Source organism: Gorilla gorilla, chromosome 6 (genome assembly GCF_029281585.2).
Source record: "Gorilla gorilla gorilla isolate KB3781 chromosome 6, NHGRI_mGorGor1-v2.1_pri, whole genome shotgun sequence".
Lineage (NCBI taxonomy): Eukaryota > Metazoa > Chordata > Mammalia > Primates > Hominidae > Gorilla > Gorilla gorilla.
The window spans coordinates 127,590,827-127,617,605 of NC_073230.2; positions in this window are offsets into that span (position 1 = coordinate 127,590,827).

Here is a 26,779-nt window from a genome sequence, read left to right on the forward strand (position 1 = left end):
TTCGTTAGAATTACATGAAATGTATATAAAGTTCTTGACATACAGTAGGAACTCAATAAATATTAAGTATATCTAACAGAATATACGTGTGTGCCATGTGACAAAACAGAAAGATTTTATTATTAAAATGTGATAAGTCGTCAGGTTGAAAATTCAGGATTTTGACTTCATTCATTCCCATGCAACTCTTCCATTGTTTTAGAATTGGAAGTATTATTTTAGTAAAAAATATGATTGTGAGGTCCCATCCCTTGAAAAACTTAATTCCAAAAGATTTTTTTTTTTTGGCCAGTTGAGGTTCTCTATTTCAAAATATATGTATTTCAAGTAATCTTTTACCTTTTGTAAAATATTACATAGAATAAAATAGTTTTTTTAATTAAGCATAAAATACTGGAGGATAAATACTTACAAGCTGGAAGAAAAATGGGGTAATTACCTTCAGTGATGAATAGTTTAATACAAGAAGATCTGTAGTACATAAATCTTTCTAAAAAAAGTTTTAAATTTGTTTGGGAACTCAGAACTCTCTTGAAATTTCTGTGAATTTGCTATTGCAATAACAATAAGGACAATTTTCCATCAGCATAAACAAATTTTAATGGTCTACCAGGTACTATGTAATTATATGTGCAATGACATGATGAATGTGTTTATATTTTATACATTATAAAAATATTATTGAATTATTAAAGTATGATTTTGGATTAGAAATCATGCTTCTTGAAGAAAAAAACACATTTAAAATTAAAAGGTTATTACCTAAAGTAATTAAGAGGAGATAAAATGCTAAAATAAGTAAATAAACTAATTTTTGTCACTGACCAAGGCAGCTAAGGAAAAATCTAAAAGAAACACATAGTAGCAAATGTAAAAGAAAAAAATAGTATTTAGATTAATACTGAAACACTTTATTGAAAGCAAGCAATTATATTATTCCAGGGCACTGAACGTTTACTTACAAAGCTTATATCATAAGAGCATGCTTGCTTTTAAGATTTGTTTCAGCTGCAAATCTGAGGCCACACAAATAACTGTTAGTTACAAGTGGCAGGGTAAGCTGGCCATTTCCTCTTTGAGGAGAGACATGTTGATAGAAAATTCTACTGAGTTTTTGTTTTTTTCTGATTGTTTCTTATGCTTGAATACTGTTAATACCATAAGAAAAGGAATAATGAAAATGTAGGGTGCATTGTGTTCATATTCATAGCTATACAGATGTAACAAAATGAACTGGTAATGACTGTTTTAAATATATATGTATACATATGCATGTGTATTTATATATATGTATGTATTTATATTTGTATTTATATATACATTTTTAACACACTTATGCTATGTATGCATATTAATACTTGCTTAAATAATTGCAGAATCATAGAAATTCCTGTTTACCAAGGTATTCCATATTATCTTCATTTAATTGGAAAGAAGACTTGAGAAAAATATTGAAAAAAATGTGAAATTCTGAGGCACAAAATACTTTTTGACATCTGATATTATAAACTTACCCTTGTAGTAAAGCTGCGATACATCACAAATGAAACATTCAATATTCTTTCCAGTAAATAAACATCAGTGGTATTTTAGAAATATACTGACTATTGTATAATAAATGGATTTTCTATGTACAAATGGATTTTCTACTTTCTATTTTTTCCTCAATCAAAATATATTTTTCCTTCTCTTTATGGCTGCCACATTCTTGGAATGCAATTAGGACTCACACTTAATTTACAAATATTTATTGAGCACCTAGTATTTATTTATTTCTTCATCCACAAGGTTAGATTGCTGCCGAGTTCCGAAGAACTGTATTAAGGAACATGATGAAGAGGGCAGGGAAGTGGCCTGCTCTTATTTGGTTTTGTGCTAATTGTGGCCATAGGAATAAATCAGGTAAAATACTCATACATTAAAATTGTTGTTTCTAAGAAAAGAGGAAGCTGAAGTAGAAGAGGGAAATGAACTAACATTAAGTAGAACAGTCAGGCAAAGAGTGACTGAGACCTCAATGAAGAGGAATTTCGCCTTTGACATAGAGAGGACAATAGCCTTCAAGATGAAGGAGTAGCATATACAGACAGCTCAAAATGGGAAAGAACATAGCTTTTTAATTAATTGAAAGAACCACAGTGTGATGAGAATGTAATGAGAAAACACAGAATATAATTAGAATGCTAGAAAGGAGACCAATTATTCAGGGCCTTGGAGGCCACTGAAAGAGTTTAGAGTTTTTTGTTTGTTTGTTTTGTTTTGTTTTGTTTTGTTTTCCTCTGGGTGCTTTTAGAAGGCATTAGAGGGTATTTGATAGGTAGAGATGTGATCTATTTTATGTTAAGAGAAATATTTTTTTTCTGTTATGTGAAGAATTGATTGAATTTAGGCAAGAATGGAAAAACAGAGATCTGTTAAGAGTCACTTATAATAATTGAAGCCCAAAATAATAAAGACAGAATTAAAATGATGGCAGTGGAAGTAAAGAGAAGAGGGTAGTATCAAGGAGTGGTTGAAAGAAAAAGAAAATTGAAGGAAGCAAGGGAATTTTTAAGTATCAGGCAGAAAAATCTTCGTGGATGGACTCAAAGATGACTTGTGAGGGTAAGAGAGGAGGTTTATTTTGCCCAGAAAATTCTGCTTTTTTTTCCATTCTTTGGCACATTAAAGTGGAGCATCAAAAGGCAATTGCATATTTGAATATGGATATTAGAAAGAGATAATTGTGAGTCAGTGGACAAAAGGTAATATATAAACCTATGGGAATGCATTAAATAATCTAGGTAGAAAATGATTGGAGAGTAGAAAAGAAAGGTCACAATGGAGAGCAGAAAAGAGTTCAAAATATTAAAAGGTTTGCAGAAAATAAGAAACCAGCTAAGGGGACAGTGATAAATTAGTGAGGAAAAAGGAAAACCCAAAAAAAGCATGCCATGAAATACAAGAAATAACAGTCCTTCAGGGAGCACGAAGTAATTCACAGTATGAGGGCTTTCGAGGGATAAAATGAGATGGAGACAGAGACGTGTTACTGGCAACCTTGAAAAAAGCTGTTCCAATGGCATGATGACAGCAGAGTCATTCCATTAAGAGTTTACAGTCGAGAGAGGGAAAAAGATTCATTGTTATAACATAGTAAATTGCTGTGGTATGGGGGGAAAGAGACATTTATTCTAACTTAAACTATCAGTGTAGGCTCCTTTTAGAAGAATATACGTTTAGGTTGCAACAAATATTCTTTCCTGTGGGATATATAAGATATGTATTTGAAATAACAAAATGATTTAAAAGAAATTCTTTCAATTGCAGATTCTTCAGGTCTGATCTATATTATCTTGTCCCCACCAATGAACTTGCCAAATATATTACCTGTAACAGTACTGGGTTTGATTGAAGACCAGAAAAAAAAAAAATCTTGCATCAAGGTGCTTTTTATTTCAGGAAAGTATCTATATAAAAGTCAAAGGATTCCTGAAGTAAAAAATTCTGAGTACTAATTAGAAAGCCCTCCTGATTTTATTTTTTACATTCAGTTAAAGCAATCATATTTTATAATATAATATTAACTCTTCTTTCTCAGTTGATTATTTGCATATATATTTTCTAAGTACAATATAAAGTTTTGGAGAGCAGGGACATAACTTTTTCAACTTTGATGGTGCTCACGTTCCATGTGACTGTTAGCAAACACTCAGGTAGATATTTGGTGGATGAAGAAAGCATGGATGGGGAGAGGTGATATACTGGTTGTGAATTGAAAGACTACTATGAGAAAAATGCAAGGGGATGAAGAAAATGAGCAGAAGAGAATTCCACTTTGAGGAATTAGATTAAAGAAAAATGACATGGCGGCTGGGCGTGGTGGTTCACGCCTGTAATCCCAGCACTTTGGGAGGCCGAGGCGGGTGAATCACCTGAGGTTGGGAGTTCAAGACCAGCGTGACCAACATGGTGAAATCCCGTCTCTACTAAAAATACAAAAATAGCTGGGTGTGGTGGCGGGTGCCTGTAATCCCAGCTACTCGAGAAGCTGAGGCAGGAGAATCGCTTGAACCTGGGAGGCGGAGGTTGCGGTGGGCCGAGATCGCGCCATTGCACTCCAGCCTGGGCAACAAGGGCAAAACTCTGTCCCCAACCTACCCCCCCGCCAAAAAAAAGAAAAAAAAAAAAGAAAACTCACATGGCGTGTTAAGCAAAACAGTGTTGGCTGGACCAAAAAGTACATGAGAGAAGGAAAGTGTGGTTCAAGAAAATCTGGGAAAAACTTTAGAAGCCAAATTCAAGAGGGATTTAAGCACTGTTCTGCAATCATAGGTGTGCCTCAAAATCTGTAAGCCATATAATAAATTAAAAAAAGATTTTTGTTTTAGAATGATAACTTCAGCAGTAGTTGAACTGCTCAAGATCACCCATGAGAGCAGTAAAAAGTGAGTTCAGTTATTTAAGCTTGAACACTAAAAGAATGACAGACAGCAAATTTGAAGAAGAAAATAATAAGATTTGATTAGGACACTGTTTAAGTCTGAGGTTCATTCAAAGCATTAATGCAGTATCTATCAGCAGTTCTGAAATATGAACCTTGATTTTGGAAAAGTTGTGAATAATGAATTTGATTAACATGCTTATATGTGATTTCCTCTGGCTGTGCTGAGTGTTCCAGAAATAGGTACAATTTTAAAAACTAAAAAGATGGCTGAGAGAATATAGGTTGACAAAAGATGATACCAAAAGGAGCAGTTTTTAAAAATTAAATCTAAAATGCGAACAAAGTTGAAATGATTGACTATGGGATACAGACAATGTAAGGTGATCAGGGAGAGAAGAACAATAAGAAATAATTAATTGTAATAATCGAGGTTAAGAGACAGTTCTGAAAGATACACAAAAGCATTTGCTGAGTGTTGTCTATTTGGAGGGCCGTTTTACACATGCTCTTTTCTAACTTTTACAAAATTAGAAATAAATTATCATCATTGTAATAGAGCCTCAGAGAAATTCAATAACTCGTCTAAACTTATGATATACATGATAGTCAGGATTTTAACCCTCATCTGCCTTATGTCCAAAGCCTATAAGAATAAGAAATTGGAGTCAGAAAGAGAAATTTTATTATTTGCGGTACTGGAAGTAGAGCCTCACTCAGTGCTGCTGAGTGTTCAGTTGTGACTACATCATTAATATCCAACATGAAATTAAGGATAAAAAACACTGAAATCTCCTGAAGAAAACATGTTATTCATTACTAAGAACATAACATTAGTCCTTTTTCTAGTTTGAGTTAGAACACAGATTTTACATATGTCCCCCAAATTAAGCTAGAAAATAGCTTATGAAACATGACAGGTGTTTTAATAAAAATAATTTTAGATTTATTTTATATAATGAAGGGTTAAATTACTTGAGCTAATACCTAAAATTGTGTTCAAAGACAGTTTAAAAAATCTACAGATGCCATATCAAGGGAGTATTTTCCTACGGGGAATTCTTATTTGATGTTCCTTCTTTGTACTTTGACATTGGCATTGGCATCATACATATCAGGACTAGTTACATGGTGTCTGTGAATAAAACTTCAGGGATGAGAAGTACGATGTGGATCATATGCCTAACACTTCTGTGTGTATTATTGGTGGTGTTTCACAACATGGATTAAGAAAAAAATTGGCCAGCCATATAATGTTGGTTAATAGTATTAAAGATGGACACACTCCTGGTGAGTTAATGAAAACACAAAGAGAAAGCTTCCACATATGACCTAGCTAGGGATGACTACAGAAATGCCAATTATTTCTGTTGACCTTAAGTTTCAATAATTTAAAGTCTTAATTTATTTCTTTAAAATTATTTGAGCCACCTGCTATATTCTGGCACTTATACTAGATGGTGGAGATATAAATGTATTTAAGGCAAGGACCCTGCTCATAATGAGCCTAAGAATGACAGGTGCATGTGTGTGCAGCCACTTGCACACACAGAAACCCCAAATATTATACACCCTTCAAATCTTAACCCCAAATATAAGTTTTACAGTTAGCTAATTTTAAAAATCTGAAATAAATTATTAAAATGACATATGAAAGAAAAATAAGAAGAGAAAAACTTTTATTTTATATTATGTTCCCTTGGAGAAACAACTTTAAAATAGTAAAAAATAAGTGGCAGTTGAGATACCTGATTGTAGAGTTGAAATCTATGACCTTGTATTGAGTCCCAAAACTATTTTCATTTGTTTGGGAACCAGAGCCAGGCAACAATATTACTAGTTCTTTAGTGCCATTTTGAAATTATACTATTCTGGGAAAGTGTTTTTGAGAAACCATCAGGGTTCTGTACTCTTCGTTGGCTTTTGCAGAGAACACTGACCCTGGAAGAGCATCATCTCTGTGTTAGGTGATGCTTCAATTCTTAAAGCACAGTTGAAAGCCATTTGCAATACCATGAACATAACACATTCCTTTAAAGGGTCAAAACATTTTATTTTTTATATATTAATGGTTTCATGGTTTATCTTTAGTAGTGCTAAAACTATTGTGATTATAATTAATGTCATCACTAATTACGCTATGGGAAAACATCATTTTCTTCTAAATTTTGCTAAACTGAAGAAAATATATACAATTCATGATGAGACAGTTCAATTAACCTTTAGCACTTACTGTATGTTGGTACAAGCAGTTTATTCATGCCATCTGCTTCACTTGCGGGATTTAAGTTGCTGATGATACTACTGTCAAATAGAAGGGATTTGGATAAGCTAGGAAATGCTTGATGTATTTAGAATTCTGTAATCATTAAGTGATTATGCGTGTGTGGTTGTATATGTATATAATTTATACTATGCAATCATTGTATGAGGGCACAAGTTTCACATAAGAGGACATAACACATTTGAAATACTGCATGGTCAATTCCCTGTTAAAATCTGTTAATTAAATATTTTTGTACTTTTGATTCCCTTGATAATTATTCTCAACTATTTTATAAAGTAGTCAACTAGCTGGAGGCTAAGGGCCTGTATTGATGTGACATTAGGGAGAGGCATGGGACAAAGAAGCCCATTAAAAGCTAGAATTTCTTTCGATATCTCCTATCTATATGAAAAAAATAAGGAAATTTTGTACTCTAGTTTATATGTAGATTCTTCTGGGAAGCTGCTAGCTACCATGGTTTGAGAAGACCACTATATCAAAATCTTCAAAAGTGCTTTTTTATTAAAGACATCCTAAGACTAATGCTTAGTACAATGTCTGGAATATAATAAATTCTTCTTGGTGGATAACATAGTATTATTTTTGTGATAATAAAGATTACATTATTAAAATTAATCTCTGGGTCTAAAAGAAGCCAAAATAAATCAAAAAGCACTATAAAAAGACATATGAGGAAAATATGTATCTTGTTGGCCCTTCTTCCCATCTTAGAATAGCCCAGCCTCCTCCAGCATCTCCTCATTCCAATCTCTGCCTTCTGTGCCCCAGCCCAGGCCAGCAGCAGCTCCATGGCCCAGAGCTCATGCACTGACAATCAGTTTCAGGTATCGCAAGAACTGCTTCCTAGAGTTAAGTTCACAACATTATCTACTAACCTCTTAATAGTGAGCATTTCATGCTTTGGAATAGAATATATTTGGGGATACATAGATTTCCAAGAATTCCTGAGATTGACCATTTCTCTACGGGTATTGCCAATTTGATTAACCAGAGCTCTAAATATTTTTATCTGATGTTGCAACTGTTTTAAGAGATCTTTCTATATATGTAAAACATGATAATTATAAGCCAAAGCCCTTTTTATTAATGAGATAAATATATTCAAGATTGAATTAGGAAATATTGTATCTGATTAAACTCTATAGCTGAAAAACAAATGAAAGATTATTATCTTCAGTGTTTTGAAAATTCATTTTTTTTCATGTTTGATGTCTTTTTTTAATTTTACTTTAAGTGCTGGGATACATGTGCAGAACATGAAGGTTTGTTACATAGGTATACATGTGCCATGGTGGTTTGCTGCACCCATCAACCCATCATCTACATTAGGTATTTCTCCTAATGCTATCCCTCCCCAGCCCTCCACTCCCCAACAGGCCCTGGTGTGTGATGTTCTCCTCCCTGTGTCCATGTGTTCTCATTGTTCACTCCCACTTATGAGTGAGAACATGTGGTGATTGGTTTTCTGTTCTTGTGTTAGTTTGCTGAGAATGATGGTTTCCAGCTTCATCCATGTCCCTGCAAAGGACATGAACTCAGATATTTAAAGTTTCATTTAATCACTCCGTATTGGAAATGTTGATCTGAACATAGCCCCCAAAATGTTTTGTTTGTTCTTTTTCCCCTAACCCAGTATCAATTTTCTTTCACACTGCATCTTTTCTAGGTTGTCTTTTTCAGAGGCTGTTGTAGATCAACCTGTCTGGCAGAATGCATAAGGAGGATTTTTTTAGACATATTGATACTGAGCACACTGCTACATTTTCTTATCCGGCAATCCTGACATCTTTGGAGAAATTTTCTTCCTAGCCAATTTCATACGGTTAATTTTTTAATGTAAAGCAATATATATTACTCACTTTCAGTAATACATTTATACACTTAAATAGAAGACGCAAGATTTTCCAAACTTTAGAGTAATGTTCAAATCAGACTCTCAGACCATATAAAGAGTTATCGCTGTAAAAATGTAAAATGATTAAATTGTGACTAAATCTTTAAACAATTAAAAAGTATGCCCGTGGAGAGTTAATATATTTGTATTATCTATTTCAATAACTTAAAACCTAGGAGATAATTAGACAACAGAATCTATTAAGTCACAATAATTATTTCTTGCCTGGAGATACAGATTACATTAATAGATTTCATCATCTGTAAATGTCATAATGCCTGGAGGTAGTTCCTGCTTATTATAAAAGGAGTTAAACATAACATTCATATAAACTCATATTAATCCTCTAGTTTTATTGTGTCCTTTAGAATAATTTAACTAAGTGACTGGAAGATTTTTATTTTGCATTAGAGAGCACAGGAATTCTTGTTGATTTTAAGCATTTGTTTAATAATAATATTAAATTTGTATTAAATATAAATTAATACTAAAGATGCATTGTCTGAACCTCAGAGGATTTTATGAGTCTAAAATAAATATATGTAGCTCATGGGTTTGTCATGACCCAGAGGATACGTTTCCTGCAACCTATAGCATGAATTTTGCAAATGTTCCAAAGCTCATGGTGCCTGCGGCAGTAAATGTACTAAGCCATCAGCTGGTAAATGACTTTGGAAATTAGTTGGAGGTTAATTCTCTGCCTCATTGGCCCCCTGAAGTGGACAAACTGTAATTGATTTTGATAGCGTTCACAAAGAACTTTTTTCTATTGAAAATGGAGGCAAACTCACAGAGACATCCTCTGGATACAGGAACAATTAAATGGGTATCAATGAGATGTCATTAAGAGTTTATGTTTCTGTAATTAATAAAGACTCCTTACTTTTGGCAATTTTGTTGCTTTTAAAAACTACAAATTTTAAATTGTCAAAATGGTTTATTTTTCCTGTGGAGTGTTTTCATTTAACTCGATTATCTTGCACAAGCACTAATATTCTATTTTCATATATGCTGCTATAGAAAGAAGCAGCTATGGGCATGCATATTCATTTGTGTCTATAACCTCACAAAGGAAAGAGCAAAGAGTTACTCTCTGGGACAGTGGGGTCCTCAAGTGAGCATCTTGAGCAAAAGGAGTAAAACTGATCAGGAACATGTTCACTGTCATGGATTTTGTTCAATAGTTACATAGAAAAATTAAGTCCATATCTTTTTCATTTAAATGAATTCCTCTAACCACTCAATAACAAATCAATTATAGCTGTATCTTTTAACTGTGTATTTTGCAAAATCTAGACCTTTTTAAATCTAAACTGGATAAACAGACTTGGTAGCTCTTTAAGATACACCAAAATAGGTGTCCTAATTAGTTTGATGAGATGATTGTAGAATCTCTAATTGCATCAGTTGTAGCCTTACTATATTGAGTTTCTTGAAAGAATTAAGCCTAGTATATTCTTCCAACACAGTATAGGCACTGTGATTTCAGAAAGTCTAAGACATAGTTACAAACTAAACACTATACTAAGGTATTTTTATATGTCATTTAAAAATTATATTATTCTTTATAAGTAAATTTGCCCAGGCCTCTACATAGTAAGTGCTGGAGTTAAGATTTTAAGACAGTGTGTATGTCAACTTTAGATAATTCATAAATTAATAACAGATTTTTAGAGGCAGGTAGGACATCCTTCAAATAGTAATAGTAAACACCAGCTAAGATGTCCATTATCTATTTTGATGTCTTCTAGAGGCAGTCAGCAAAAATAAACCCAATTCTTTTCTTTATTATGCTGAAAACACTAGAAAAAGAGAAGTCAAAACACTAAAATGGAGATTACGGATTCTACAAATAAAAATGAAATACTATCTTTGTCCACGCTTAAGTTTACAGTTCATTTAAAAATACTACAATTTGGAGTATTAAGATTAACTTTTGTATCTTGATGATTGAATTGTTATATATATATACACACAGAGAGAGAGAGAGAGGCTTTAATATTTCTTAAATTTTATTTTTAAATTTTAATCTACTTCTGTATTATTTTTCATTTGTTGTGAGACTGGGTTATGAGACCTGGCTAATTTTTGTATTTTTGGTAGAGATATGGTTTCGCCATGTTGCCAAGAGTCTCCAACTCTTGGCCTCAAGTGATCACCCACCTTGGCCTCCCAAAGTGCTGGGATTACAAGTGTCAGCCACCGTGACTGGCCCATATAGGCTTTTATATTTGTATTAAAATAGCAATTTGTCAGGAATGAAGATCATGTCATGCAAAGCATCTAAACAATAAGGAAAAATACTTATTTGAATATGGGGCCCACTCTAAGCCCTCAAGTTTCCCAGCCAGGGAGCCATATATCCTCTTTTCCTTTCAATGTCTTTCATTTGATAGAGGATTGTTCATGTGATGTTGAAGGATCCCTGGAGCCAAACAAACGTGTCAGTAATTCAAGACTTGTTATTTTTCAGACCATCAATTTCTTTATTGTTAACAATGGAGGAAAAATACTTACTTTTTACCATTAGTGTGGAGTAAAGTGAGATAATGGCCATAATGCACCTAGAGAAATGCCAAAAACTCAACAAATAGAGCTCGAATTAGTCAGCCCCAGCTGCCATAACATAATAGCACAGATTGTGTGGCATGAACAAAAGAAATTTTTATTCTTGCAGTCTGGATGCTGGAAGTCTGAGGTCAAGGTATTAACTGATTCTGTTCCTGGAGAGGGCTCTCTCTTCCTGGTTTGCAGATGGCTGCCTTCTCGCTATGTTCACAAGTGGTGGAGAGAGAAGGAGAAATCTCTTTCTCTGCATCTTCCACCAATCCAATTGGATTAGGATGTAACCTTATGACTCTAATTACCTCCTAAAAGCCCTATCTCCTTATACAGTCAAATTATGGGTTAGAGCTTCAACATATGAATTGGGATGTGGAGGCATACAATTCGGTTCATGGAGTAGTTACTTAAAAACTAGTGTTTTAAAAATATTTTTAAAATATTCTTCATTAGTGGAACCTCAATTTTTCTCTCAGTTAATGGAGATTGTGTGATATATTTTAGGTCATCTTTCTGAAAGTTTCACCAGCCAAATTCGCCTGATTAAATTCCATGTTCTCTGCTTCTGTGAGTTTATTTGTGAAGAAGTAAAGAGAACATTTTCTTCTTTTATGTTCTCAACTCTCTGAACTGTGCCTGACATAGGCAAACACAGGGTCCTTAGAGGCTGGATAGAACCACTAATAGGACTATTTGGCATTATGGCTGGGGTGTAATTGCTTTTCAGTTTTACAGCTTTACTAAGAGACTGTTATTGCTCTTTCAGAGTTACTTCAGAGCCAGCTGTTTAAACAATAAAATTTGTTCAAAATAGGGCTTTACTGACAATTTTCCTCTTTATAATTGGTGCTACTGCCTCCATAAACTCAGTTTCTTTTTTAGATGTCTGATGGCTGTCAGAGTTCTTTGTAGTTCTTTTAGAGATGCTACAGCAAAGCATTTAGTATAGTTCTTCCTTCCTGGACTATTTCATAATAACTCAAAAAATGAGGAATGGGTTTTCACAGATGAAATATAGCAAACTCCTGTAAAGTGATAAACTAAATGTAAATTTTACATATAACATACTAATTAAAATAGTGAAATGTCTTTGTGGATTTAATAGCTATTTAGCTTCAGCAGGAAACACGATAAATGAAATGGAAGATAAGTTCAAAGAGAAAGAAAAATTAAGAAAATATGTGTGTGTGAGAGAGAGAAAGAGAGACAGACACAGAGAGAGAGAGATAAAATTGGGTAATAAAGAGAGAAAAGAAGTGAAAGATAATGTAAAAAAATTCATGTAGACAATAACTCAGAATTATCCAAATGGAAGAAAGATATTAATGCTCAGATTCCAGAAGCTCTACAAATCCATGCACAAAAATATGAGAACTACACATAGACACTACCTTATTACTTGTGTTTTCTTACTGATTTATAAACATTCATTATACATTCTCATCGTGTGTATTTAGATCACAGTATTGTTTACATGAAAGTGTTCGCTTTGTGCATATTTATTTAGCTGCACAGTATGTACACCTTCCCACAAACAACAGAAAAGTACCAAGAAACTACATAAATAATAAGCCAGAGAAAAATGCTATCTAATAAAAGAAAAAAGAAAAAACAAGGTCTAGAACAGAATGTTTATCTCCTTCAAAATATTTGTAAATAAATAGAATAACTGAAAGGTTATATCAGTGATCTTCACTTCCCAATTAAACACCTCTTAAATGGAGATGCTGCTACTGCCTTCATTACATATTGACATATTTTTATTTCACTAATGGTTTTGCAGGTAACTATCTCTTTTCTATAATTTCTAGAGTCAATAAAATGGGCTGCCTGTGTTAGTTTACTGTTACATCAGGAGTTAAACTAGTTTTAATTTTGATTTGAATATTTTATTCACATCAAATAATTCAGTACATGTATTTTCTATTTACTAATTTTCTCTTTGTACTTAGATATATGCTTTAAATTAATTTTGCCTTTACTTCATATTTTTTGACCCACACTAATGTATTCAATGCATTTAGCAAATCAAAATATATTGAATATTTAATAGCTGCTAATTGTCAATACTTTGAATTTGTTACCTACCTACATAAGTAAATATGTAAATTATTTAAAATCTCACTTGGAAATCATACATAAAATCAACTTTAATTAAATATTAATTTTAAAGATATCTGTTTAATGTATTGTTCATTATAAAAATGTCAAGTAACATCAATTTGAAAACAGTATTAAATTTTATAGAAAATTAACTTGTTAGCTTTTGGTAGCTTATTTTGGATTCTAACATATTAAATATTTAACAAAATAAAAATGAAAGCACTGTTTAAGGACTTGGGTCATGTTAGTAAACAGATGTTAATAAACAGGTCGTATTAATCTAAGAGGATTTTCAAGTTTTCAAAGAATATGTTGTAAGGAGGCTGCAGTCTTATTTTGAACTTACTTTGTATTTCCTACTAAAAAGACAATATCAAATGAAGAGATAATTAGTATAAAAAATCTGATTTTGATTAAGTGTAGTGCTTAACAATTAGGCAGCCAAAATTATGAATAAATGAATGAATGAATGAGAGAAAATGCTGAATATGTGCATTGATGTGAATTAAATACTATAACAATATATAAATAAATGTAATTACCAGATTCATGAAACAACTTTCATCCAAGTAGCATAAAAGCCTAATATCGATAGTGGCAAGAGTCAGACAAATTCCTAAGGCAGACAGGGGCGGGTCCTTCAAGCCAAAGACATCCTGAAGACTAAAAACCAGGCTGCCAGTTCCTGGTAAAGTCCATGACCAGAGTGAGAACTTCCTCTATGCCTTTTTCAGCAATGAAACAGTGCTTTGTCCAGGCCTGCCAAAGACTAATCAGCACACCCTCCCCCATTCCGAGCCTATAAAAAACCTGAAGTCAGCCATATGTTGGACTACCACTCCAAGGCCCCATCTCACACAGAGGCCCACCTGCTCTCAGGTCCCCTCTCCATAGAGAGCTTTCCTTCACTCACTCAATAAAATCCTTCCCTGCCTTGCTCACTCTCTGGTGTCCGCTTAACCTCATTCTTCTTGGTTGTGGGACAAGAACCTGGAGCCCAATGAACAGCGGGGGTAAAAAGATCTGTAACGTGTTCCTGGCTGGCTCGCCAGGCTGCAGGTGGTGTCATGTTCCCATTCACTGGACTATGGGGGTGAAGAGTGGTGACTCTTCTGGGGGCCCACATCTTGGGATTCCTGAGCCAGAACTGTAACACTATAACCCTCCTGCCCTTTGCTGGTGCCAGGCAGCTGCCCTATGTAATGGGAGATGGCAGCAGCAGGGCCAAGCCAGCCCAGGAGCTGCAGGCTGGAGCTGGATGGCAGAACTAAATGAGCTGTAACACGAAGAAACTGAAACATGGCCCCCCATTTGCCATGCTGTGGGCGGCAAGAAGGAGAGAGAGCTGTAACAGTCCTTGGAGGCTCAGACTTTGCGACTCCCTGGGTGAGAGCCTAACACCCCTTGGAGCTCTGTGGTTGCTGGCATTTCTGAGTTTTTGGGTGCCTTCCCGTTCCCCTCATCCAGATGTTGATGCCTAAGGTGGAGGATGGTCATGGCATGCCTGGACCAGCTGCAGGCTGAGTGCAGACCCACAGTGGGCAGGAATCCAGGCTGGTAGTGCGAGCTGAGTGCAGCCAGCTGGGCAGAGTGGGTGGAGGAAAACTGTCAGTGAGCCCGAAGCTGAGCAAGGCACCAACAGCCATGGAAATTTCTGGCACCAATAGAATCCTGTGTCAATAACAATATTCTTATATAGTATTTGCTGGTTATGTAAATGAAATAAATTGAGGTCAATCTCATTATATTTATTTTACAGATATGAAAGCAAGGCAGACACACAATGGGTAACTCATTCTCAGGATGGTAGGTGGATAAAATCATGTGGTGTGCGACACTATTTCCCACTGGATATGTTTGCTTATGGTCTTTTAAACAAATCACATTCGATTTGTGAAGATACTTTAGTGAAACATTTCCTAATGAAAATCAGTTTGTGTTAGAGATGTGACCTGTGGGTCACCGTGCATAGGTATAATTAGATTGTATCAAAAAAATCAAATCAGCTGGGCACAGTGGCTCACACTTGTAAACCCAGTACTTTGGGAGGCTGAGGCAGGAGGATTATTTGAGCCCAAGAGCTCCAGACCAGCCTGGGCAACACAGTGAGGCTCTGTATCTACAAAAGATTAAAATGTTAACTGGGTGTGGTGGCATAGTCCCAGCTACTCAGGAGACTGAGGTGGGAGAATCTATTGAGCCCAGGAGGTCGAGGCTGAAGAGATCTGTAATTGTGACAATCTAGGTGATAGAGTATGACCCTGTCTCAAAAGAAAAACAAGGAAAGAAGCAAATCAAATGTCACTAGATCTTCTCCCTATCAGCCTAAGATTAAAGAGCATCAGAATCTTGAAAAATCCTCACTTACTCCTAAATGTTTCTTAGAGTTTAATCAGATACAATATTTCCTAATTCAATCTTGAATATATTTATCTCATTAATACAAAGGGCTTTGGCTTATAATTATCATGTTTTACATATATAGAAAGAGCTCTTAAAACAGTTGCAACATCAGATAAAAATATTCAGAGCTCTGGTTAATCAAATTGGCAATACCCATAGAGAAATGGTCAATCTCAGGAATTCTTAGAAATCTATGTATGCCCAAATATGTTCTATTGCAAAGCATGAAATGCTCACTATTAAGAGGTTAGTAAATAATGTTGTGAACTTAACTCTAGGAAGCAGTTCTTGCGATACCTGAAACTGATTGTCAGTGCATGAGCTCTGGGCCGTGGAGCTGGTGCTGGCCTGGGCTGGGGCACAGAAGGCAGAGGTTGGAATGAGGAGATGCTGGAGGAGGCTGGGCTATTCTAAGATGGGAAGAAGGGCCAACAAGATACATATTTTCCTCATATGTCTTTTTATAGTGCTTTTTGATTTATTTTGGCTTCTTTTAGACCCACAGATTAATTTTAATAATGTCATCTTTATTATCCTCAATTATTTGATGGACTTCAGTTAGAAAGTAGCTTTTATTATTCATTAATCAATAATATTAATAAAAACTACTGTGAATCTCTAACGTTTTAAAGTAATTTTCAGTTTATCACTAAACAAATATTTAAAGATTAAAAACTCCTCTGTGTGTGTGTGTGTGTCTGTGTGTGTGTCTAGATAGGCAGGATGTCTTGTTTATCCAATTTTCATATAATGCTTAATTCATATATCACTCCATAAAATCCCCAAAAGTTGATGGTAAACAGGTTGAAAAATACAAACCTCTCTCTTTGAAATTCAAATCTTCCTAATATTGATCTATTTTTATACCTTCATTATGTCTTGTCAGAATTGTTAAAATAACCTGCTAAATGTTCTTTCTCCCCCATGCTGTGACTGATTCTAATATAGTTTAATCTGACAGTTGTTACTAAAATGCAAATATTTATTTGAAATCCTCTCTTCAATTCCAACAAAGAAGTGCCATCAAGTATCTTAGAAAATTATGTAAAGTGATTTTTATTCTGGTGCTATTTTACCTTACTTTTCCCATATGAACACTATACTGTATTCATATAATTTGACAGTTTTTCTATGTTTTTACTACTTCCCGGTGTTCTTTTGCTTAAGTTTTCCTTATGAACCTCCCTGGCCTAACAAGCTACTTTTGATGGTGCATTGTCATAGTCATATCCACTGCCTCTGACCACTGCTTCTACCTTATGCTCAATGTTCCTATTAAAATAGGACATGTGACCCCTGAGAGTCTCAATCTCAAAGCAGTACTGTGCTCCATGTGATGAGAATACTCTTTGTTTTTTTCTATTCCTCTCAAACTTCGTAACATTGGCCCAAAGAAGCAGTGCTTGCATTTTATAAGATCCTCAACGAAAACTGCTGCTCTATGTTCTGTTTGCAGTTTCTGTGTCCATAGTTTCTCTCCTGAGGGCACAAGGTCATAGAGCCCAGCAAGAGCTCAGCGCTTGGGACAAACCCTCACATACTTCTCCAGCTCTTCATGGCCCTAAATCCCTTCCCTAAAATCTCTTCCAGAAGAAAGCTCTCAGTCAAATATCTCCAAGATAGTTCTTTTCCTTATGCCATCCATAACACCAGCCTGACAAATCAGTCAGAGAATAAGCTCAAATGGACTGTCATTGACACTGCAACCTCTATTGAAAGGCAAATCTGTGCAAAGGCATTATGAAAGAGCTTAAGAAAAGAAGCATTCCTGTGAGTCCTTTTATGTATTGTGATTAGACCCTAGAATGTTTTCCTGAAATTAAGCATTTAACTGAAAGTGAAGAAGCCTCTGGGCCTCATCTCTATTTCCATAATAGTCTGACTTACTTAATCTACTCTTTTATTGAGTTTAAATAAGAAGCTGTTTTTATTTCCCCTGGATACAATAAACTCTATAAATAAGCACAGAATCAAACTTATTTTAGACTTTTTTTAAGCTTTCCTTTATTTTGGATATGTTATTTGAATAAATAGTTTGTATTTAAGAGAGAAAGAACAGAATACTCCTTAATGATGCTTTCATTACATTTTTCTTCAATAATTCAAGGCGTATCCACAAATTCAGTGGTTGTGCAAAAATTTTTTTATACATGAATTTGTACCTTATTTAGGATTAAAATATTTGTGCATCCTAATTAATCAAGCTAAAGTATTAATTGAGTAAATATATACTTGACAATTAACAGGGTAAGTAATACTTTACAGATTTAGCCACAGGAAACAAGAGTGGCCATTTTTTTTCAATTTGATTAAAGAATATTTTTATCCAGAATACATGTGGAATTCTGGTAGAAAATTTCAGACAGCTGATGAATTCTTACCATGTATCTTTATACAGTGTGATTAGAATGTATAATCGTTCCCTGAAATTGCTTTTTTTTTTAGCTGAAAGAGAAGCATTTGGGTCTCCTCTGTGTTTCCATAATAGGCTAATTTAATCTACTCTTTTTACTCTCTTCCTGTCATGAAAAGACAATTTTGTTTAGCCAAGTAGTAATAAACCCTCTAAAAATGGTTCAGAAACAAGAGGTTTTTTTTTCCTTTCTTAACTTTTCTTTATTTTTGATATGCTATTTTGAACCAGTAGTCTATATTTCAAAGAGAAAACTGTTATTCTCACTTGTGTTTTCATGAAATTTTCCCTAATAATTCAAGTCACGCCCAGCATGAGTTAGTTGAATTTGAAAAATATTAATCTCACAGTTTTGTATCATATTCAGCACTCAATCTTTTTATTTTAGTAAAGTTCTTGAACAAAGGTATAAGTTAATATACAGATAAAAAATAATAGGATGATGTCTTTATAACTTTGTGTACAGCAGGAAATATTACTTAAAAAGCATTTTTAGTGACCTACTTTATGTATGGAATGCTGCTAGAAACTATAGAAATGGAAAATTATTAGGACTTGTCCTGTGGATATTTAGAACCCAGTAAAAAGAAAGGGTGAATTTAACAAGTTCTCTGTCACGAAGAAAAGTACTAAGTAGCAGAAGTGAAAAAAATTGTTTAAAAAGTGATTTAAAAGCTCTGAGGAAATACAGAACTCATCTACATAGGGGATTCAGGGACTGTCTCTGACAAAAGGTGGGGCAGAGGATTGGAGATAAAAAGATTGTTGAGAAAAGCAGAAATGTTAGTGTGGGGCATTTTAGGTCAGAATAACATAACATGATAACATAAAAGCAAAAAAGAAAAAAGAAAAAGAAAAAGGAAAAGCAAATAAGCAGAAACTTCAAGTTTAATTTTGAGTGTCAGAAATCTGCCAGACATCTAGGTAAAAACGATGAGTGAACAGATGGCTCTATGAGTCTGACATGAGAATAAAAAGTTTTGGTTTGGAATTATCTCTGTCTTCCTCCCTCTCTTTCTCTCTCCCCTCCACCCTTCCCTATATTTCTAGCATTGCTAGCTTCTAGGGATGTAAAGGTAAATAATGCAGAAACAGTTTTCAGGGAGTTCACACACTAGTTGGAAGTCATATAATCAAACAATTTTCACAGAATAGAATGTCACAGCAAGATATTAGCAAGGTGCTATCAAGGGAGGATCTGATATCTGCATAGGAAAGTCAGAGAAAATTTGACAGATGGTGATGTATCAGTGGTATATAGAGGGTAAAACATGGGACAATTTCCAAGCGAAGTAGTAAAAACATAGAAAAACTGTCAAATTATGAGTACAGTATAGTGTTCATATGGGAAAAGTAAGGTAAAATAGCACCAGAATAAAGATCACTTTACATACTTTTCTAAGATACTTGATGGCACTTCTTTGTTGGAATTGAAGAGATGATTTCAAATAAATATTTGCATTTTAGTAACAACTGTCAGATTAAACTATATTAGAATCAGTCACAGCATGGGGGAGAAAGAACATTTAGCAGGTTATTTTAACAATTCTGACAAGATATAATGAGGGTCTAAAAACAGATCAATATTAGGAGGATTTGAACTTCAAAGAGAGAGGTTTGTATTTTTCAACCTGTTTACCATCAACTTTTGGGGATTTTATGGAGTGATATATGAATTAAGCATTATATGAAAATTGGATAAACAAGACATCCTGCCTATGTAGACACACACACAGACACACACACACACACACACACACACACAGAAGAGTTTTTAATCTTTAAATATTTGTTTAGTGATAAACTGAAAATTACTTTAAAACGTTAGAGATTCACAGTAGTTTTTATTAATATTATTGATTAATGAATAATAAAAGCTACTTTCTAACTGAAGTCCATCAAATAATTGAGGATTATATTCATGCTTAAAAATATCACGAATTTCAGCCTGGACAACATAGTGAAACCCTGTCTCTGCTGAAAACACAAAAAATTAGCCGGGCGTGGTGGTGGGCATCTGCAATCCCAGCTACTTGGGAGGCTGAGGCAGGAGAATCACCTGAACCTGGGAGGTGGAGGTTGCAGTGAGCTGAGATTGTCCCATTGCACTCCAGCCTGGGAGACAGTGCAAGACTCCATCGAAAAAAAAAATTATGAATTCATATTGATGTCGAGTTTTTTGCTTTTGTTTTTGTTTGTTTGTTTGTTTGGAGACAGTCTCACTCTGTTGCCCAGGCTGGAAAACAGTGGCACGATCTCGGCTCACTGCAACCTCTGCTTCCCAGGTTCAAGCTATTTTCTTGTCCCAGACTCCCCTGTAGCTGGAATTACACGTGCCTGCGACCACACACGGCTAATTTTTATATTTTTAGTAGAGATGGGGTTTCACCATCTTGGCTAGGCTAGTCTTAAATTCCTGACCTGAAGTGATCCACCCTCCTCAGCTTCTCAAAGTGCTAGAATTACAAGCGTGAGCCACCGTGCCAGGCCCAGTTTATTTTGATGTATGTAAATAGTTAGATAATGGTGTCATTCATGGATGTAAGAAATACAGAAAAAGGAGAAGTCTAATGTGTTCAGTTATGAATGTGTTGACCCTGAAGAACTTACAGAATTGTCCTAAAAGGCAGTTGTACATACAAGGAGATAACTGCCTCCTAGAAATGTCTGGCTTTAATATATAAACTTGGAATCTATCATTCTATCTAACTAACTACCTAGCTAATGATTGCTGAGATGATAAGGGGATGTGTGGAAAGAGAGGAAGCTGAGCACAGAATTCCTTAAAACAGAAGTCATGAAGAGAAAGCCATCACTATTGCTAACTAAAAGTTGTAGACAGGAAGGAGTAGTAGAAGACCAAGAAAGACATCCCAACATCTTAGGGAAAAAGGAACATCCTAGTTCCTCAAAATATTTTTCTGAATTCTTGGATGACCATAATATATTTTCTTTTGTTCTTACATATTTTGAATCTTTACTACAATTGCTACTTAAATATTACCTACATATAATTATATAAATATTTTCCTTTAAATGAAGAATAATTATTTAAGCAATCATTTGTCTTCCATTTTAGTAACATTAAAATAATACAACAGAAGGTAATGTGACATTTTATGAATACTATATCTGGTGTGTGAACATCTGATCCACTTTGGTAATAAACTGAAAGGTAGCATAATTTGTTGTAATCCCACCCTATTATTTTCAGAATGCCAGGCAAAAGTTGTCAGTGTGAGTAATGCCTCAGAAAAATATAAAGTTTTAATATCTTTTAATATCTAATAGTTTTCAGAAATGGCTCATGGAAAGGGATATTGCTTAATAAGGCTAACTTATCTTCCGTTTATGAAAAATCCAGTTTTCAATGAATTCACCCACATTTGTACTGTACAATTAAAGATTGAGAGGGAATTGATGAGCCATAGCTAAGCATCTGTAGCACACATTCAACATTTTGACATGTGTAATTTTAAGACTAGTCAAATTGATATAATTCTAAAATATCACATGTTGTGAGGCTTTGTATTTTTCACTTTGCTTGGGTGTAAGGTAAAAATTCCAGGAAATAAAATATTATTACCATTGAATTTATATATAGGAATCTCCTGTTCTTAAATCTATAACCAACTATAATTTGCTTTGGCTTAAGAAACAGCAAATAATGCTGCAATATACCTGGGCATACAGACATTTCTGCAAGGTGCTGATTTCATTTCCCTGGGTATATAGTCAAAACTGGGATTGCTGGAATATGTAACAGTTTGTTCTACTTTGATGATGTATTATAAAATGAAATAATTTGCTGTAATTCCACCCCCATTCTATTTTAATTTTTTTGAGTAACCCCCATGCTATTTTCCATAATGACTGTACTAATTTACATTCCCACCAGCAGAAGACAAGGGTTTCCTTTTCTCCACACCATCGCCAACACTTGTTATTGCTTCTTTTCTTGATAACAGCCATTCTAACAAGTGTGAGCCAAGATATGAAAAAAAGCCAAAGTGTCAACAGACCAATGGTGCACACATCCATTGTGTGGGTGTTTGTGTATGTAAACATCAGTAAATATACATATACATATATATATATATATGCACACATATATGCACACTGGAACATTATTCAGTTTAAAGAAGTGATCCTGTCATTTGCATTGACATGAATGAGTCAGAAAGATATTACACTGAATGAAATAAGCCAGACACAGAAAGAAAATTACTGCATGATCTCAGGTATATGTGGAATTTTAAAATTAAAATGTTGCATACGTAAAAATAGAGATTAGAGTGGTGATTACTGGGGCAGGGTATTGGGGGGCGCATGGGGACATATGGGTCAGAATGAATAAACTAGAGATCTAATATACAGCATGAGGACTATATTTAATAATTGTGTATTATATACTGAAAATGTATTAAGAGAGTAGACTTTAGGTGCTCTTACCACACTCACACATACATATATGCATACAAATCACAGGTGTGAGATGGTAGATGTGTTCATTTGTTTGACTGTAGTAATCAGTCCACTATGCATATGTATGTCAAAACACTATGTAGGGAACCTTATATGTATGCAATAAAGAAAAGGCAGCAAATAAAACTGCACAGATATTTATAGATACATTAGTTTAACAGTTTTTGCAGAACTTCTCAAATCTTCCCTAGGAGAAAGATTGACTTTGCTGTTGCCTTTTGTCACTTAAACATCAGTGACTAAGCAAAAGCCTTTCATTTTCTTGGTGTCAGTTCTAAAAATTCCCTGGGCTGTAAAGACCAATTAGTGCTAAAACTGTGAAGACACTTCAGTTATCTTGGTTTAGACCCTGAGCTGAGCTTTCATTTGTTTGTTAGCAGCCTGATAATTAGATTTCTTTCTGAACATAAGCTAAATTTTAAGAAGGATCCTGGAGTTTTACAGACATATCATTCAGTGTAGTGTAGTCTAAATCCAACTTGACTATTTTCCCTTTACTCTCTTTTCCTTCATATATTATCCTTTGTAGTGTAAATTACTGCTGCAAAAAAGCACATGTTAAAATTTACTGAAAATATGCCTTTTCTTTAAAAATAGTCTGTGTATTTTATAAATTAATTCTAATTATATTGTTAATATATTTAAAGTAAAATTTTGATGTTTAGGTTATAATCTAACTGTTGTCTTTCTAATCTGAAACAGTATTTTATTTGAAATTCTATACGTGTTATCTTCACATTGCGTTTTTACTTTATATGTTCAATAGTAGAATACCATAGCAAGATTGGTACTTATCTGTGTCTTAAATATTGCAAACCATAAAAAACAATGTTATATAAATTGATGGATTTGATAATTGTGAAGTATTTAAAATAGAGAAGTATAATTAGCATTAAGATTTTGTATTATTCTTTAATCACTTTTATATGCCTGCAATTATCCTATTAACAGATTTGTTCAGTATCTCCAACTTATTCCAATATAATTGATATATTTTTTGTTGTATTCTCATTTTTCATTATAAGGTGATAACCTAATTTACTCCAGGTGTTCTTATGGCTCTTTCAAATGTAAACTTTGCTGAACATAATGGACCACTTTATGACAAATTTAGAATATAACTACATTTTAAGTTTTTGAATATTTAATATTATATTTAAACTTAGTTTATTTGAGGTTACAGAAAAAATCTAAGCAATTTATACCTTTTATACTTAATGCTACTGTTTTGATTCAAACTGACTTTAAAAATAAATAAAACGATTTTTGATAACTTCAATTTATAGAATTAAATTTTTCAAGAGATTTTTGTGGAAGCCCCGATTAGCCAATTTATTGCTCTTCAGTTTCTCCTGTCTGTATTACCATTGGAGAAACATCCAGCCAACTTGAAAGTTTATTCTCACCAGAATTCTAGGATCAATTTTAATCTCGGTCAAGAGTAATGTGAACAGCAAATCCCTCACTTTGAGATTTCGTATTTTTACCATTAGTGTTTCTCTGAATGTGATTTTGTGAGGATCAGCTCTAGCAATCTCCCTTCTAGCTTGTTCTCAAACTTATTCCCAAAAAGACATTCAGCTTTGGTCACCCAGTCCTTGCTTTTTTGTGTGTATCTCAGTTTTTGTCATTGAATTCCCTGTGTCCCAGTATCTACCTTATAAACTGCCTTATCCGCTGCACCACTGTGTAAGAACATGGGACCTTTCTTTTTCCAAATTCTAAAATCAAAAGCTGTCCTGGCTGTCCATATTGTCTCTAAATTATTCACTGGGACCCTGCTGTAAATTGACGAACAGCTTTCACATCACCTACTTGTCTGCTTGGATTTCTTAATATGATTAGTGCCATCAAATATAATCAAATCAATTCACTAAGACATTAAATGTCAAGAGGCCTTGTTAATTGCTTTCCTTCTCCCCAAAAATAATAGTTTGCTTAAGATGCCTTTTTTGCTCTACTTCCAGAACAGGATGCACATGTTCAGAACTTGAGAGTCGTTCTGTGTCTTGGTTACTTTTCTGCACAGAAGACAGGTCTGGTTACAAGCCTGTTGCCCCCAAGTTGCCTAATTTCGTTTCTTTTTCTTTTTTTTGAGACGGAGTCTCGCTCTGTCGCCCAGACTGGAGTCCAGTGGCGCAATCACGGCTCACTGCAAGCTCCGCCTCCTGGGTTCACGCCATTCTCCTGCCTCAGCCTCCCAAGTAGCTGGGACTACAGGCGCCCGCCACCACGCCCGGCTAATATTTTTTTGTATTTTTAGTAGAGACGGGGTTTCACCATGTTAGCCAGGATGGTCTCGATCTCCTGACCTCCTGATCCGCCCGCCTTGGACTCCCAAAGTGCTGGGATTACAGGCATGAGCCACGGCACGTGGCGCCTAATTTCACGATAGTTAAACTTATCATGTCCACCATCCTGACAGCATGCTGATCTGCCTAAGCTTGTGTGTCAGCTCTCCAAAATATAATTCATAAATTCAACTTGAAAAAAAAAACCACCTCGGGGTAAACATGTTTTAAAAATTCCACCTCACGACTTCCTTAAAGGATTAGAGAACTGTTTTCTGTTAGTGTTGAGTCAAAGAATGAACTGAGGATGAGGGAAAGGCAGAACTAAGGGTTGCAGAATTCAGATTGAAAAATGTTGACTTTTTAAGTCATCATCCTGAGGGGTGTGCTGACCACAGCCTCTCATTATACCAGAGTATATTAATCCTTTATTGCTGATTACTTACCACAAACTTGAGTAAAGACCAACAGTATTGATTCAGAGTGGAGATATGGAGCTGGTTTGTAGCCCTGTCAGAGAGCTCCACGGATGTTAGCATATGAAGTCTAACTTTTTAAGGTGATTTATTTATTATGTGGAAACTTTCATAATACAGAAGTGTAAAAGCAGGGTGATCTCTTCATAGAAATTTAGGGAACATGAAAAATAATTTTAAATGCTCAGTACTAGGACTCAAAAGTACAGGAGTCTAAAACTTTGCATGTGTCCATTAAATATTTTTTTCTGTTTTAAAATGTGTATTTACATCAATAAAAGCATGCAAGCACACATCCATGTACACATACACTTACATTTCCATTAAACAAGCATCACATAAGAACAAAATATCTTGAAGCAACTTTATTTTCTCTCCCAATCATGCTTTAAGTTTATCCCATAGAAGTTAGTCTTTCCCTTTACCAGGATCAAATTATTGGTCAGAAATGTAAATTTCTCAATAGTAAACATATTGCTTTGGGAGGCCAAGGTGGGCAGATCACTTGAGGTCAGGAGTTCTGTTATGCCCAGACCATTAGTTCCCCAAAGAAGACCACCAGAGTCCAGAGTCAAAGCCAAGCGGCGAGGATCTTTATTACAAGTTCGAACCTGGTCCCTCCATTCCACAGCATACAAGAGGGCCCTGAACAATGCGAGTGTTTGCTTTTTATAGCCTGAAAGTTACAGGGGAACAAAGGAATTCTTTTGGTTCCCGCTCTTTCAGTAAAACTTTGAACGGCTCTCTCCTTATCGGAGACTTTCCTGGTGGTGTTTGTACTGGGCTCAGGAAGTTTGAGAGATATATGGCGATATGTGGTGAGATGAGAGGATGGGATGTGTTTGTACTGGGCTTGTTTGTTTTGAGCCCGGGGCTGAGGAATGTGCCCGGCTCCTTTCAGTTCAAGACCAGCCCTGGCTAACATGACAAAACCCTGTCTCTACTAAAAATACAAAAGTTAGCTTGGTGTGGTGGTGCACACCTGTAATTCCAGCTACTCTGGAGGCTGAGGCATGAGAATCGTTTGAACCCAGGAGGTGCAGGTTGCAGTGAGCTGAGATTGCACCAGTGCACTCCAACCTGGATGACAGAATGAGACTCTGTCCTGAAAAAAAAAAAAAAGAAAAAAAGAAAAAAAATGAAGTAACTTGAAGTCACTACGTGCGAAATTAGTAATTAGTAATTAAATTATCTAGTTCAGGACAGAATGAGGTGGGTGAAAGTTAACATTCCCGGAGGCATCAATTAGATTAAAGGGGACAAATTACTAAAACATGTAATTGAATGCATCAGAGAACTGCAGAAGCAATAAAGACAAGGTTTTCAAAATTTTCACAAAAGACACCTTGCTGGAAAGACAAAACCAGCAGGAGACGTGTTTTATGCTCACTGTCAGTGTCCCCTTCAAAACAGGTGTCACAATCTGAAGCCATGTGGTCAGG